The sequence below is a fragment of the Lagopus leucura genome, unplaced genomic scaffold, assembly GCF_019238085.1.
Source record: "Lagopus leucura isolate 7727_CA_CO unplaced genomic scaffold, USGS_WTPT01 Super-Scaffold_100157, whole genome shotgun sequence".
Classification (NCBI taxonomy): Eukaryota; Metazoa; Chordata; class Aves; order Galliformes; family Phasianidae; genus Lagopus; species Lagopus leucura.
In genome coordinates this window covers 34,417,001-34,431,147 of record NW_024962334.1, presented here as the reverse complement: position 1 = coordinate 34,431,147, position 14,147 = coordinate 34,417,001, and positions in this window count along the sequence as shown.

The window sequence follows — 14,147 nt, the reverse complement described above, 5'->3', positions numbered from 1 at the left end:
GAAGACTTTTCAGCTGCTCCAGCATGCATTCGTATTGGCAGCCTCTCTCAGTCCAAGCCATGCATCAGCTACTGGGGGGCACTTCTCTGCGCATGCCTGTGCAATTCTGTTCTTCAACAATGTGCAACTGATTAGTGTTAACAGCAGTAATTTGAAGTCATTAGACAATAATCCATAGATCATAGCAGAACAGTATATCTGTCATCAGCTTGCTGCTTGGATCCAAAAACGCTGGCTGCTCTTTTTATCCTGCTCAGTCCGACCCCTCTGCAACATAGCTACCAAACTCAGCCCCTAACCTAGCCGAACTCTGACATGTTTTTACCCTTCCACATAGGAGTGCTTCTTTTAAATAATGCAACCTGTGTGACTGGCTCTGCCTCTTGATTCTCCCTTGATAGAACACTCATTATTTTAAGATGAAGCTGAATCCCTTAAGTTCTTTGCCAATTTCAGGCAATCGGATTTTCAGCTTGATCTGTAATTCATGATGATTTGACCAATTATTCAAATGCAAACACGATGACATTTTTCTTCCTTCTGTAATGCCTGGATCTAGCTATTTCCAGACATCTCACTACTTTTTTTCCAATCATGCCCTCACACGATTCAGGAAATGAAAACAGGCATGAGCTATGTGAGATATGACCCCTAAAGATCTGAGGAAGACCTTCAGATGGCACCATGGCACTTCTCCAGTTGAAGATTAACATGTAAACTACTTCTGCCTCCTCTTCCTGAACATTATCTCATGATACCCATGCCTAAGATGCAAATAATGACCCAAACTTGCTTATAAAACAGCATTAGGAAGACAGATTTAAAAAAAAAAATAAATAAAAAATCATTTTTTCCCTCTTTTGGGATACAAGAGAGGCTCGCTTTTAGTGGGAACATGGCTCCAGAACAGCAGCCACAGAAGACCAGGCTTCCAGACATGGGGCCCAGCTCTAGGGGCAGAGAAAGAAATGCTGGCAGCCATTTGACAGTCAGTTCAGAAAAGGGAATCCCTCCAGGCTGACATGGAAGTGATGAGTAAAGAAAGTATCTTTGCTGTAGAAATATTAATAGCTCATTTGCAAATTTTTAGCCAAATCTATTCACTTCAGAAGCTCAGCTTGGGGACTGAGAAATTTTTCAACAAAACATTAGTCTCAATTAAGCAAATGTAACCAAGATAAATGAGCTTAAAAAAAAAAAAAAAAAAAAAAAAAAAAAGATAAAACTGGTGAGGTCATTAAATCCATAAAGCAAAGATGCTGAAACTTGGAAAGCATGCCAAAACAACCCAAGGCAGGTTCAGGAAGGGACAGACAGGCTCTCCCAGTCCAGGGATGCTGAGCAGCCAGATGCTGCTGACACAGACGGTCAACACCCAGGGCAGCCCACAGCAAGCACTGTGCACTAAGGTGGGAAGGAATTTTAATGAGCAATTTCAGTCTCATATGTGCTATGAAAAAAGCACCTGGCACCATTCCCGATGTCAACAAAAAGGAGTGCCCTCCAGGCTAGAGGCTTGGTTGCAGCATCCTCAAGAGAGGATGAAAAGAGACCATAGAGCAGTTTCATGCTTTCTTTCTTTGATCCTCATGTACTAATAGTAACTTGCGAGCATAAGGGCTCTGCTGAATCAAAAAGAGCAGGCTGAAGAATAAAATCATAAAATAAGATTTTAAATTAAAACTAAAGTAAAACACTAAAATAATTTTAACTGATTTTTAGACATTAATCCAGAGTTTTATGAGTATCTGTAGCACTTCATATACTCTTAGGAAAACAGTAACACATTTAGCCAATCATTTAACCTGCAGAAGCCTATTTTCTGATGTCTTCAGAAAGACCAGCACTCCAGCCTCTTAAAGGGGTCAGATGCACAGCAGCAAGCAACACCATGGCATGTCAGTTCTCCCCCCAAACCACAGTGGAGGCACCGATGTGTGCACTGAGGGCAGAATGAGCAATATACTCTGGAGGCACCACAGGCCTCACAGAGCTCAGCTGCCTGCTGGCAGCACCCGCAGTGTGCCATTAGCCTGCTAAAGGAGCTGGTGCAGGATAACAGGAGCAAGCCCCGGAGCCAAGTGGGCTGTGGCAGTGTGTTGGCGCCATTGCCATTTGGGCTACAGATGTGGGTTGCTACCCTGGTTTCAGCTGAGACAGTTGATTTTCTTCACGGTATCTGCTATGATGCTATGCTTCAGCTTTAGTAGAAAAACAACACTGATAACACACTGATATTTTAATTGTTGCTGAGCAGGGCTGCTTGCCATGTTAAAACATAACAAATACAAGGGGCAGGCAACATATCTGAGCGCCCACAGGCTGGCAGCCACGTGCAGGCCACTCCCGAGGCCTGGCCATGCAGGAGGCTGCCTCTGGGCCTCTGAGGCCTCGAGCTCCTGCACAGTGTGAGCCTGGTCCCCTCGTGACAGCAATTTCGCAGATGAGCCGCAGAGCCAGGGAAAGCTGCTTTGCCCCAGCCGTTATCACCACACTATATTAAAGGGACTGATTTCCCACCACAGGGCTGCTTGTTTTCATCTGATCATTTTATTTCTAACCAGTCTTCTAATAGCATCCTTCAAGAAATCCAAGGAGTGCCCACAGTAGCGATGTAGGCACACACAGTTCTCACATCCAGCTGAAGACAGTCCCGTTCAGTGGCAGAGGGCTCTGTGCAGTGCTGAATGTGCCACTCCGCACTCTCACAGGGCTCTGCTCTCAGTGTGCAGCGGTTCTGAGCCAGCAGGAGCACCATCAGAAAGTTGGACAGGCACCAACACCCTCACAGACCGCCCTTCCAGAATAAGCAGGAACAGGAGCACTTGATCACATCAATCAAATCTTCCCAAAAGAAAAACTCGTTTTCTCCCCCCTCACAAACCTGTGACATTTGTCTACCTACTCACAGAGGGTCTCATTATTTTTGAAAACACAGGGTAAATCATTCCCAGAAAAGATTTTAAGCTACTGGATTTTCCCTGCTTTCCTCTAGGCCAATTCAAAAATCTTCAGTATGTTCCACATCAGTAGCTTCTTTCAGGTTTTCCACTTACAAAAAATCAAAAAGGTGGAACTCGACCTAGGCAGACTGTTTCTGTTATTTATCTGTGCCTTTTCATGCAAACATAACCAAGTGTTTAGTGGGAAGCCATTCCTGGTAGCTCTGAACACAAGCTGCTGCTGCTGCCCCAGACAGGCGGGAAGAATTGCTGGGGAAGAATTCAGCACTGGGCTTTTCTTTACCACCTCTGCACTGACTGCTTTGCTGCTGCCAAACAGAAAAGGGAGGCACAAATTGATATCTAACTGCTCCCACTAACAAGGATTTGCACAAGAGTTTCCTCATGCTCAGGCTCGTCAAGGCCTGACCTGTAGCTCTGTACCAGAGGGATAGGCAATCTAAAACCACCCTGCATGAGCCCCTGCAGGCAGATAGGAACCTGCTGGCTCAGCGAGTGGTGAGGAAAAATTGCAGGCATACCTGGAAGGCCCCTTAGGCCATGGTATTTCCAGTAAAAAGTAAGGGACAAGCGGAAAAAGGACTCCATGCTCTCCTCTGTGGGTTATCCTTACCACGGGGCTGTCAGGTCACACTGAATTCACCTTTGAAGCTTTAGCCCTAGAGCTTAGCTCAAATCATTCTTTGGTGGGTTCTAATAAAGTAATCCTTAAGAGACGCCCTCAGAAAGAGACCCTTTTACATATGGATGCTCAGGGCAAATCTCCCACATCTCTGGCTAAAATCTCACAGCAAATGACATTTTCTGTGAGGCAAGGTACCAAAAAAAGAGATGGGGCTTTTTCCTATCAACCCACTTCAGACCTACAACTACCACGATCATGGTACAGCTGCCCCGTTTTAATGGCACTACAACTGTTTTAATCACTTTAAAATACATTTGTCTGGAATTGCCCACATGGAAGATAAACTCTGAAAGTGTCACTAAGACCCAGAGAGGTTATTATCTGTGATGTGTAATTAAATACTATATTATAAAGGGTACATAAAGTAAAATTGAACTGAGGGTGTTTAGGAAGTTTATGACTTGATTATCTCCTCACAGCTGAATATTTGACCTTGAAACTGTAGCATTTCTTTACCAGAGTTTCCACATGTAATATTAATAGAAAACTTCAGTGGCTTCAGTCACTTGTCAAGGATCCCCAGTGACCATATCCCTTGTTGTCTTTCTGCTTTATTACATGTGGCAAGCATGAGAGAGATGAAAAGAGTGAATGAGAATTTGATTGCTTTGAAAAGAAAGATGTACATCTCCTGTACAAATTTCATGTTCAAATTCATAGGGAATCACTTTCTAGGGTATTTGGCTCTTAACCCAAACAAGACAATAATGGAAGTGTTAAGGAGGAATGTCATAGATAATTATTTTAAAGTTAATAAATATGTAATTAATTTCCAGTCTCAGGCAGGATGAGACAGGACACAATGGGATGGAGCCATGCTGGGGAACAGGGCTCAGCCCTGTGATTGCTGCAGCAGCCATGAGGGTCCCCAGTTCCAGTGTAGGTGATATTTTTAGGGTGACACTATTTCTGCAGCCACAACAGTCACAATACATGACATGTGGCCTCTCCTGGACCAAAGTCAGCCTTGGAACCTTCAGGTTTCTGAAAGACTTGGTAAATTACAAGCAAATCTTTCTGTGCTTGCTGTGTGCTTTTAGAGAAAACTGGAAAGTGCATTCACAGCTGCACTGCCTCCAATCCTCCCAGCCTTCTAACACCTTCTTGTATAAGCCATGGACATCTGCTTTGCATAACTACTCCAACTCCTGGACCTCAACAACTTCCAGCACAAAGGCATGCAGACTACCATCAGTGACAAGAGGTGGGTTTCTGGAAACTCCCCTCCGCTGGGGACCACTAGTTTTGTTTCAAAGCAATGAGTTCTCCCCTCTGCCTGATGACTCAAGGTGTTTCAGTTGGAAAAGATGCACTGAAAACCTCAGCAAACAGAAAGTGAGCAATAATTTCATAATAATAAAGTTAACCAGCATTTGCAAAAATACTTGCCTCATTTATACATTAATTACAAGGCAAAAACTGCTCTGGAATTATCACTTCTTGTAGGGTACTGCCTTAACTTGATAGATATGAGAACAAAGCAGCTATTTTTGTTATCATCAAAGAAAACCTCATACATCCTTCAACCCATCCGTATTTCAGAGCCTACTTGAAGCAGGGCAGCAGCTGTGGCTGCTCCTCACAATCAGCTGGAAACAAGGATGATGAATTGCGTGTTTGCCTGCCTGTCTCCCCCCTCCTCCAAAAGCCAATCTCTTGGACAAGGCTTGATGCTAACAGGAATGCACAGGACCACCTGCTCTCCCTGGGCTACATAATGTGATCTCTGAGCCCAGATGCAGCTGAACATTTAGCAAATCTGACTTCAGAGGAGGCAGCTAAGGCCAGCAGGGTGTCATGGAGCAGGCTGTGGAAGAGGGTCATTTATTTCCCAGTTGCCAGACTGCTGCAGGTCTCTTCAAAATGTGCCTTTTGCCTTTCTGCTTATCAAACATCAAAGATTAAATGCTGCTATACACTATCCGGCAACCCCTCTGGCTCAGACCAATTTGCTTAGAGGAGCTTGGGAAGCAGCAGCCACAGCAGGGAAGGTGCTGGCAGTGTGACTAGGAAGCCTCTGGCTTCTTCGCAAAGCTGCCCTTCTCTAGGCTCCAGAGTGATTCAATCAAGCTGGCAGGTCAGTTCACAGGACAGATTTTCCCAACTATGCCTAAACTCTGTTCACACTTAGCAGTTTTGGAGACCTGTCACCCACTGTCACACAACGCTTTGCACTTGGTGTTCACGGGCTGCTGTTGCTGAATGGCTGCAGAAGGAAAAAAATCACCCAGGAACCAAGTTTATAGGTCAAACTAAGTCACATCTCTGTAATAAACAATTTTTCAACACAACTGCCTGATTTCTTCCCAAATAAAAGAAAATGTCCATTTTACAGCTGCCTCTTGTTTCCTGCTTTGTACCTAATTATCAGCCCAGTGAGCCAACTCTCCACTTACTCCATTACTCTGCATCACAAACACTGCACTCTGATCTGAAATATTGCCAAGTGCTCTGAAAATCTATTGCACTCCCCTTCTACACCATAACATTAATGTAGGGGGTTGTTTGAGGATATTAATGAGTTATGAACTTTCTTCCTACTACTGCACTTTCCTGCCTTCTGCCCTTGCCTCAAAGTTGGCTTCCCGTCACTTGTTTATTCCTCCCTTGAGTTAAGAACACATTGAACTAATTTATTCATCATTTTAATTACAAATTCACATCTCTAGTCTTCCCAAATGCTTGTACTTTCCAATCATTAAGGTTTTCTTTCAAATAACAGAAAGTAGCAAGCACTGCTCCTGCAACCAAAGTTATAGCTGCAAACTACATAGTCATTACATCCTGTAATAAAAACATACAAGGATTTGTCTGATTGAAACTGGTGAATAAAATGTAACTTTCAGCATGTGTCAGAATGGATAACCTAAGCAAAAGCAGAGAAAACTCTGCTATGAACTTGGTTCTCAGAACGGTCTCAGGAGCAGCTAAATTGCCAAACATTTTGTTCGTGCACCTTCATTTAAAAACAAAAGCAAGTTCTGAATGTGGGTGGAACCAATTTCTACTTGCAGTCCAGCTTAAATCAACCAGGCATTCCCTTTTAGTCTTACATCCTCACACCTGGGTATGAGATGCAGCAGTAAGAGACTGGTGGCAAGAGGCGAAACACTGGCAGGAGCCAACTTGTCAATACAGACAGGGTGAGATAGGGACAGACAGCATCTTGAGCTTGGCCAGAGGAGCCACATACATCTCTCCCCTGCCCACCCCCAGTCAGACCCAGCAGAGCTTCAACAAGGCTTTGCTGCACCCTGATGAATCTAGGAATAGACACTGTACGTGCACACATCAGGACTGAAAAGGCCACATGACACTCCTGAAATGAGATGCCTTCTTTAATCAGAGGACACAAAGGTAGCTGAGAAGCTACTTCTGCCACATTTGAAGCACGGTATTCCTGCACACAACTGCCATGCTAGGCCCAGCAGCCTGGATGATCCAGGCATCACAAAACAAAGCTATTTTAGGGGGCATTTGCATAAGCCACAATGCAGAAGGGTTTCTTGCCCTTAGTGATGGCCCACTTCTGCATCCTCACATCAGGGCTGGGAATTTAGCTTACTCCCTCAGACCCGAAGCAAGCAGGGTACAGGGCAGCAGGATCAGGACTGTGGGCCAAAGCTGAGTGCACCCTGCGGATAAGATTTGAAGTATTTTGTTAGGTAAATAAGAGCAGAGGAGGGAAGGTAACAGGAGGCAACTTTAGTGCAAGGCTGGTTGTAGAGGCTGCATTCAGGAGGGAATAGATGAGGTGAGGAACAGCACATAAAAAACGTGGAAAAGGGGGAGGGGGAAAGAAAAAAAAGCATATGAGGTAGTGTATAGTCAATGAATATAAAAGTGTTATAGCTATGAAATAAACAAGAGAGCTTAGCAGAGCAGATTGTAATAACAAAAAGAGAAGAGACAGAAAGCTTACCTATGTCCTATGCTCACTGCAGAACTCCAGAGGAGGGATCTCCAGAAGAGCTCCTTCCCCACTGGCAGTCAGCTCTTAAATGAGCCTTAGGAGAGGTGCAGCCAGGCTCCACCCTTCCGGCAGCACAGGAGAATTGCCTTCACCTGTGCTCCCATGGCTGACTCAGTGCTCGCCTCAGGTGATCAATCAGAGGTTCAGGCCGTGATTCAGCTGTTCCCATACAGGTGGTTTCTGCTGCTTTGTAGTAGTATTGCAGCCTGGACATTCCATCTCAGTCTTGTAAAAACACTCATGTAGATCAGCACAAATCCTCATGGTTTGTCTAATCTGAGCAATGACACACAAGTCCGTCAAGCTGCACAAAACCCAATAGGCAGTAGCCACTCCTCACACAGGATGCCATCAAGAAAGTGACCAGAGCTGCATCCGCTCTCTCATTCTGCAGCAAAGCACCACCGAGGCCAGTGGCAGGACTCTGCCAAGCCTACGTACTGGCCCCAGGGTACCATCCTGGCAGACCTCAGAGGCTGTGAGGTGCTACTGTGGTGGGGGGACTGCGATAGCAGGAAACTGAGCAAACTGAGCACGGTACACCTGGCTGAGGCCCGGGAAGAGCTGGACCAATGTTCCTCTCACTTCTGTAGCTGCTGTTTCGAGCCCTGTCACCTGAGGCCTAGTGCCCAACCCCACCTGAGCCTGCAGACTGTCCAGTACTGCAAGGATGCACTGATCTTCTCTGTATGAAATAAACTGAAATGTATGCCCTGTATATGCGTATATGCTACATATATTATGCATATGTACAATTTTTCTCACATTGTCTGTCTCTCAAAACTGAACAAAGCACCCCAGAAACCTTCACCATCAGGAAAAATTCTTACAGCGTCACACAGACTGACAAAGTATAATGCTCATTATCCCATGTTATGATCCCATGTTAAACACCATATCTGAGGTTCAGAATTTTTTTCCATGCTTTCTTCTTCCTCTACCTCAGAATTATTGGATTGGATTATTGGAGGAAAGGAAGAGGGGGGAAAAAAGAAAAAAAAAAAAGCTGCTGTTTCCCTGGTACCTGGCTTAGTCACAGCAGGAATTTACACAAATGTCTTTAGAAAACCACAGCTCCACTTCTTGAGCATGATTTTCAGACTGGAGGTGGCCTGTCTTAGAGTCAGGGTCCTGTCTAAATCAATTGTTCAAGGGTCACAATTCCAGTCTTGGGCTTTTACACATCATCAGCCACATTGTGTCCAGCTTCTGACTATTCACTGACTAGGTCTAATTTCTGCTGCTTTCCTTCCCTTTTTGCCTGCTGTACGTTGAAGTCTGATTTAAAAAATAGCTCTTCTCTTTTGTGTCATTCACTTATGAAATCAGGGAGGAGGAGGGCAGAAACAGAATAAAGCATTCCCTAACCAATTTGAACTAAAAGAAAGGCTGCAAAAATTATCACTTTCGAGCTTCCTGAGAAAGTAACAGCTTATCAATTACCAGCACGTTTCTACATACATACACACTTCTTCTGCCCTTAGGTCAAGTTACAAGAATAAAACTATATCTTCTGGTTTTCCTTTTCACTGAAAATTGTTACATTCAGGACTGATGGGAATTTGTGAAGCCCCGCTGTCTGATGGCCATCAGAAGTAGAGTTAATAACAACACAGTTCTCAGAACTTCAGTATGAACATTTCAAAGGATACCTGGTTATAGGAGAGGAATAAAACTTGACCTACAGTCCAAGCAGGCAGCCTCAAAGAAACTTACCTGTGCTAACCACAGAATTCCAGAGAATTACAAGATATGTGTTTATATCACAGAATTACAAGATATGTGTTTATTTTAAACAATATGATTCTGGTATTTTGTATTGTAATAGGGACTTAAGTTTACTCTACAAAGATTGATTTTGAATTCTTTATGGAAAAGGACTTGAACATTTTGATTTTTTTAACGCTAAGATGGCAAAAAGTTTAAATGCATTGCACAGACATGTGCCCTGCAAACAAAAAAAAAAGATCTAGGTGGTCTCAGTGACGTTCCAAACACTGCTATGTATCTTATTTCTTATTTCTTCTCCACATTCATCTCCTTATCCTGTAAAAACAGATCTACAAAACACATCATCACTACCAGCATCTTCTGTAGCTGTCAAAATAGGGGAAAGAAAATTAGAAAAGAAAAAAAAATGAAAGGAGATGTAGTGTCTACAGTAGGGAAATTAGGAACGTGGGACTGGGCAAAATTGTCTCTGGGCAACTCGAGGCCATCACATAATTAACTTGCTTTCATGAACTGATCAAAAAACAAATTAAGGTGACTGCTCATCAGGGGAGAGTTAAGGGACACTGGGGATTAGAGATGCCCATTTCTGCCTTCTTGGCCCTTACCACATGGATGCCGTAGCCATAGGGCACAATAACTTGTCAGATTCTCAGCTGTACCATTACTTCCAGGATGTTACATCTATACACAATTTGATCTATGATTCAGATCATGCAGTTAGTACAGCGAACAAAATCTCATCACAAATGATGTGGCTTTTGCAGCCCCTGACCTGACCAAAAACTTATCCATAAGCAATTACCACCAGGGGAGGAAGCAGACCCACTCTAAGCTTGGCACAACAAGCCAACTGCTCACAGAAGGCAAATTTCATTTTGGATGGAATTAAGAAAAGAAACATAGTTTGTATTTCTTCATTTCCCACTGTCAGCTGTCAGCTGTGCCTTGCGGAAATGAGTAACAATTTACCATGCCGGGCACTAGAGATCTTAGTAGCCTGTGAAGTAGTTTTCATCGAGCCTTCCTGGTGGTTCTGCACAGTGCTGGAAGGTCACTTGGCACTTGAGATCGTCTGGCTCAGCTCCGCCGTTCTGCTCATGAAAAAGATGTTAGCTGCATATTAGGTGCAAATCATCTTTAGTAAAGTAAAAGTAATGCAGCAGATAATTGTGTCTGTTTTCTGTTCAGATACGTTTGAGAGGGAAGGGACCTGTGCTTATAGCCATCTCCTTTCACTACATAAAAGAATAAGAAAACTAAGAGCTTTACCACCAATGATGAAGGGGCAGGAGGAAAACAGATTCAGATTTGAAAGCTGATTTGAACAGCTGAAAAATGTAACACCTTTTTGCTTTTTATAAAAGAACATGAGGGCTGCCTTTCAGCATCCATTCAGACAATTCAACACACTGCTTTGATCACAAATAAAATGCAATGGTAGGAATGCTTACAGCCACAGTTTGGAAGTTTATTACAGTGTCTGATAACTTTCCAAAACCTCTGCATATTTCTAGATTTCTGAGAGTGAGGAAAATTGCAGAGTGACAGAGCAGCCGATGTTATCACCTTGTGAAAGCACATCCCGCGTTGCATAACAACCCTTTGTACACTGCCTATTTCAAAACCTCACGGAAGAACCTTACAAACTTAACTTCTGCTCGGTACACAAACCTGGGCATCTCCTGGAGATACACAAGTCACTTTTTTTGGAGTGTATTTATTCCAGCAAAATCTCTTATTAAAAAATGTAATCCAAAATGATAAATCATTCAGAACAATAAAATCACTTGCAAGAACAAACACAGCTTCTATTGGTAACTGTTCATGCCTGCCCTGGGCATGCTTGTTACGTATGCTAAGTGACAGTGCTTATGGCTACCATTCCCAATATCGTATCTTCCTTTCCCAATTTACACTTATTCAAAGCAATGCTTATTCAACGATAGTTGCATAAGATGCATTTCAAGCGTTCATTATCAACCTCTCAAAAACAATAAACCACATCAAATTAGCCACTGACGTGCTTTGTACTAGCAAAGCAATTTGCAGATCCTTCACAAAATATTAGCACAATTACTTGACAGCATCACGGCCACTCTTTCTGACATTGCTGCACACAAGGGCTTGGTCACATGAACTCACAGTTGCTCTCATGTAAGGGAGAGATCTTTGGGCAAAAAAACAAGCTCATTTGCATTAATTTCCCCTCATTTCTGGGAAGTGGAGCACACATTCATCTGATTGAACATCAGGAGACATCACAGAGGCAATATTAGCAATAGCTGGGAGCACAGGTTTCCACTGGCGATGTCCATCACTCCCTACTGACTGTGCCATTGGTTCAACTGATCCGTTCCACTTGCTAAGCTGCCAGCATTTCCACTCACTGATTGCCTTCAGGATAGGCCCCTTCCATCAGTCACTGAGAGCAGAGAATGTTGCTTTCCTTACTATTTTTGATTTTCCTCTTTAACAACCTTCTCTGTAGGACATGCTGCTTCTCAGTGGAGTCCTCTCCACATCTAACCAGTGCTATGCCAAGTTACTAAAAAGAAAATTCAGTCCATAATTTAGCTTGAAAGATAATGGCAACAAATCAGTATTACAAATAATTTACTTTCCCATTAACATCGATTTCATAATTACAATATATGTTTCTTCCTATTGCCTTTTCCACATCTTTGAAATAGCCATTTTCACTTCACCACACTTACTGAGAATTGCAGCAAGCAGGAGATGTTCAGCACTCCCAACGATAATGGCAGCCAACATCAGATACGACAAGCTCACGCAGTGTGCTGCTGCAGTCTGCATGCCTCATTCTCCTACTAGCAGGTAGGTTCTACCACCCTGCCAACTCTGAAAGGGTTTTTTTCTGGCTGACCGTTGCCTTTGGTGAACAATATTCCATATTCTGTTTTGTATGGCCACCACGGAGAGATGATCGAAGTGTAACAGCATGCTCTGAGGAACAGCTGCTGAATGTCAAAGCAGTACCTGCTCACTCTGCAAAGCCTGTCATCAGTGTCAGCAACACAGCAGCCACTGCTCTGTCCTCTCAGCAGCATTAGATGATCAAAACTCAAACCAGAAGGGCTGAGACATCAGCAGGGGTGGCACGTGCAGCAGAAGGATCAGCAGACAATGTACACAAGCATTAGAAAAGATATTCTAAGGCCACAAAAGTTTATCTACCAAAATGCTACCAAGACAAATAAATTTAGTCTATTACAGCTGTTTCTGTTGTGTTGAAATAGACTTGAGAAAAATTCCCCACATTGCACTGGATTCCAGTTTAAGCATGAACTCACTGTAATGTCTTTTTACCAAACCAAAGCATCCAGGGGACTAGCTAGAATGGAAATATAAATCAGTACTCAGCTCAGGTCTGACCTTGCAGTCAGCAAAAAATAACCACAGTAAAACGAGAACTGTAGAAAAAGAAGTGTTAAGGGGTGTAATAAGCATGTCCCTATGCTTTGTGAAACCTAGTGCATTTGCATTGGTTTAGGAGTTTGTATTCTGCTCCTTTCATGCTTGCATTTAAGGAAAAGGAATAACAGAGTGTTTGCTTTCAGCGTGCTAAGATAACAAGAAAGTGAAAAAGATACAAAGCCTGAAAGAAAGCAGGGTTGTGTGGGCTCTGTTATCAGCCCGAACAACAGGCATTTGAAAAGATGCTGTTTGGTCATTTCAATATTAAGCTACGAGACAAACTGCTTATACTGTTCATTTTCCCCATGAATACTGTAATCTGCTCTTCCTTATCCCAAAACTCCCTACAAACCCTATATTGTACATGACAGTCTAAAATATGAGCAAGAGAGTATTGCATAAGAGATGATGGCATTATTTGTGTTCTTAAATTAAATATTAAAGAATTATTATTTAGCTGTTTGCATTTAAGCAAAATTGATTCAACATTTACAATATGTGAAGCTATGAATTAATGCAGTGTTTCTCTGACAAGAACCATCACATATTCCTGCGGATGCCACGTACCAGTGAACATGGAAGTTTCCTACTTAAATGAGTTTTAGTCAGTTTCTATTAATAAGGTTTTCCAAAACTGAGAACAAAAAAGGTTCATGTGACATTACAAACACTTCTGACAGCCTTTCATTCAGTGCCCTTCTGAAGCTGCCAGAAGCTCTCCCTAGCAAACTTCTGTTAGGAATGCCATCTCGTGGTTAAAAGCTGTATATAATGACTCCAGGTAAACATCACTCCATTTTCATTGCAAAAACACCATTTATGCAGAAATGAGCTATTCCTACATGACCTTTCAAACTGTACAGTTTATTAACAATTTATTCATCTATAATTAACCATTCTGAATGAAAATGTCTGTGAATATGGATTTTCCTTCCCCATCTGTATACAATGCTAATAAACTATGCCGAGAACAGTCACGTCATTAGGAGATGATACGCATTAGCATTTTAAATAGAACTGGGTTGCTACATGCGCTTAGCAAAAAGTCCACTACATGCTTGTCTATTTAGATGTAATTTAGGGAATTAGTTTGAAATGTAAGAAAATTCAAGCATTTTTTTTCAAAATGCTTCTAAAGAAGTACCCTTTGAACACTCTACCTTCTCTAAGCTTCATGGGATCTCTTCAGTTGGATACAGAACTACAAAAACGAAACACTGGATGTTCCAATTTGTTTTATACAGATCTTACTGTGAGCTGGACGTGAATTGAAAATGGCTGTTGGATCCCAAATTGCTCACAAAAGCATGGAGAAATGACAAGTAAACAAGAATAGAAAGAAGGGGTCCAAAAGCGT